Below are 3,641 nucleotides of genomic sequence, written 5' to 3'. Positions count from 1 at the left end.
TCACCGGAGACTCACAGCAGCCCAGCTCCAGGTTGAGCTGTTGTTCAGCATCTTAGCTGTAGAGGGCAGTGTCACAGGCCCTCATATGTGGGATCCAAACTGGGGCCCTCTGGCGTCCCAAGCCAGTTCTTAACCATTGCGCCACTCAGCCGGCCCCATTGCTTATTTCTAACTGGAGTTCAAGTAAAATATTGGGTGTCGGAAAAGTCATGACGCATTTTACTATGTTTTTCGTTGCAAAAATGTGTCATGACTTTTCCGACAGTGCAATATTTCCACCCACCTTCTGTTCGTTTCCACTTGGTTATCTCAGCTTTATCTCACACTGAGCTTATCCGTACCTAATTTAGCATCCTTGCCTCAACAAGCTAGCTTCTTCTGTTTGTTCCTCTCATGCTTATATTTGGAGATTCATTTCACATCTGTTCCTTTTTTTTTTTTCTCAGCCTCTGCAGCCCTGGTCTAAAATATCCCAAACTCTTGTCTAGGACTCTGAAATTGCTCCTATATCAACTTATTTCAACTTTCATCAAGCATGATCTTTTCATCATTTAGGAATAAAATTGTCACCCATCCTTTCTTAAAATCCTTCAAAGCCTTTCCATGGCTCTTAGGGTGAAAATCGTCAACATGTCCCTGAAACCTGGCATTGATTGGACCCTGCCTGTTTTATTTTTCTCTGTAGTAACACCAAATTTACCTCAATCTCAATCTCATTCATTTAGCACTTTTTTTTTCCATCCCAAAGGCTTTTACATACTTTATTTCTGCTCTTTGGTGTGTTTTTCCTTCCCCTTTCTACCTAATGAACGTTGCCTCATCCTTCTAAGTTCAGTTCATGTACCCTCGTTGGAGAAGTCTTTCCAAACCTCCCTAATAGAGGCACCCACTATTTTTTTTTAAGGTAAGCTTTGCATCCTTCTTCTCTGTAGAATATATACAGTGGGGAATTTTTATCATCTGACCTGCCATTTTATTTATACTTTCTCAGTTAAGTATGCAAGCTCCATGAACATAGAAGCCATGTCAGGTTTTGCTCACAATTGTGTCCACAGTGACTAAAAGAGTTTGCAATGTTTAATTAACATTTATTTAATCTTTGTTGAATTATGATTTGGAGTTTCAAAATATAGTAGAATTTATTGATCCATAGCGAGCATTAGTAATATTTCTCACTGTGCAATATCAACTGAAAGAGTCCTACAATGACATCATCCTCCTTTGAAAATACATTTATTTTATGCAATGTAGTATAATAATCACAAGAATGACCCACATGCCCACTTTCACTTAAACTATTTAAATAGTTTTTGCTCCTTTAAGCCTGTCCATTTTTCATACATGCAGAGGGTACCAAAAAAATGTATACACATTTTAAGAAAGGAAAAAACGATTAAAATTGTAATACTCAATATATACTGATAACAAAAGATAGACACAAGTCATGTTTGACTTCTGCAATTACAAGAGGTGCTCAAAGTGGTTGCCATCAGTGTCCAGACACTTCTGATTACAGTGAACTACTGCACGAACAACGTTGACAAACGTGTCCCCTTGTATACATTTTTTTGGCACCCTCGTATTTTCCATAGTGTAATAATATGGTATATAAACCTTGGGATTTCAATATTTCTCTTACTGTGTTGTAAAACACTTCCTATGTTGCTACATAGCTCATAATTTTTTACATTAGGTTTTGCACTAGGTACAATTATTACCTTGATTCTTGGAATGCGTCAAATGCTTGGAATGTCTCTTATTTTCCTAAAATAGGCTTAAATTCTTAGAGCAGTTTTAGGTTCACAGCAAAATCAAATGGTGAGCAGTTTCCACACACTCTCTGACCCCTACCTACCTCCCCGTAGCCTTCACAACTGTCAACATCCTGCACTGGAGTGCTATATTGTTACAACTAATGAACCCACATTGGCACATCATTGTCACCCAGAGCCCATAGTTTACTTTAGGGTTCATTATTGGTGTTAAACTTCTATGAGTTTTGACAGATATTTAATGGCATGTATCCGCCATTACAGTATCATACAAAATTGTTGCACTGCCCTAAGAGTCCTCTGTGTCCACTTATTTATTCTTCTAACCCCTGGCAACCACTGTTCTTTTCCAGAATGTCATATATTTGGACTAGATAGCATGTAGCCTTTAAGTTTGGCTTCTTTTACTTAGTAAGTGTTTAAGGTTCCTCCATGTCTTTTCATGGCTTGACAGCTCTTTTTTTTTAAATTAGCATTGAATAATATTCCATTGTCTGGATGTAACACAGTTTATCCATTCCCTACTAAAGGACATCTTGGTTGCTTCCAAGTTTTGGCAATTATGAATAAAGCTGTTATAAACATCCATATACAAGTTTTCACGTGAACATAAGTTTTCAGCTCAGTTGTGTAAATGCCAAGGAGCATGATTGCTGGATTGTATGGTGAGAATATATTTAATTTTGTTAGAGAATGCTAAACTGTCTTTCAAAGTGGCTGCACCATTTTGCATGGCCACCAGCAGTAAATGAGAGTTTCTGTTGCTCCACATTCTCTCGAGCATTTGGCATTTTCTATTTCTTATGCTTCTTCTTCTTCTTCTCCTTCTTCTCCTCCTCCTCCCCCCCCTTCTTAAATATTAATATATTGCAGTAAACAACCTTTCTCTTTCTTTTTTCTTAGAATAAATTTCTGGGGTAACATGGCCAGGTGAGAAGGATGCAAACCTTTTTCTAGGCTTTTAGTCTTCATTGCCTGGTAAGTGACTTTATCATGTCTGCACACATGATGCCCTGACATGCCTCTCCAGGACTGATCTGCACTCCTGTTCCATTTTTGCGTGTTTAACTGTCATTTAGAAATCACCGCCATAAAAAAGGATCTCAGATTTTGTCTATCTACAATATTCCACTGTTATGAATTATGATTAAAACCAAATCTTTCGATCCCCGAATTGATAGCATATTTTAAATAGAACTGCCTGTGTATTTTTTTGCCCCAGGCTAAAAATTGAAAGAAAAAGTAGTAGTTGCACATGTACTTGGAGTACATTATTACTTCACATCATTTTTAGTAGTTGATTACCAAATATTTGTTGAATACCTATTGTGAGCCTTCAGATAAATTAAGTTTTGGAACTAAAAAGGTGAATAAAATTGTGTGTCCCTGTCCTCTTCCTGCTAGTGTTGGTGGTATTGCATGTATTATTTGTACTTTTTTTTTTTTTAAAGATTTTTATTGGGGAATTGGGGGGATGGGAACAGTGCTGGGGAATTGGGGGAAGGGGAACAGACAAGTTGCTGTCGTTTTGTTCTTCAATCTAGTTGTGGAGGATGTTGCTTCATTGGCCCAAGTTGGCACCATCATTGCGCTCTTCTCTGGCGAGGCAGATCAGTCGCCAGCTTCTGGACGGCCGCTCACTGCGGCTGCTGGCCGCTCACGCTGGCTGCTGGCTACATACGGTAGCCCATGGCAACCCACTGCCACAGGGAGTGCAGCCTAAGCCGTCGCAGGCGACTCATGGCAGCCCAGCTCCAGGTTGAGCTGTTGTTCAGCATCTTAGCTGTGGAGGGCAGTGTCACTGGCCCTCATATGTGGGATCCGAACCGGGGCCCTCTGGCATCCCAAGTGAGTTCTTAACCATCATGC

Source organism: Hipposideros armiger, unplaced genomic scaffold (assembly GCF_001890085.2).
Source record: "Hipposideros armiger isolate ML-2016 unplaced genomic scaffold, ASM189008v1 scaffold_608, whole genome shotgun sequence".
In the NCBI taxonomy this organism is placed as follows: domain Eukaryota; kingdom Metazoa; phylum Chordata; class Mammalia; order Chiroptera; family Hipposideridae; genus Hipposideros; species Hipposideros armiger.
Note: the sequence above shows the minus strand (reverse complement) of the source record.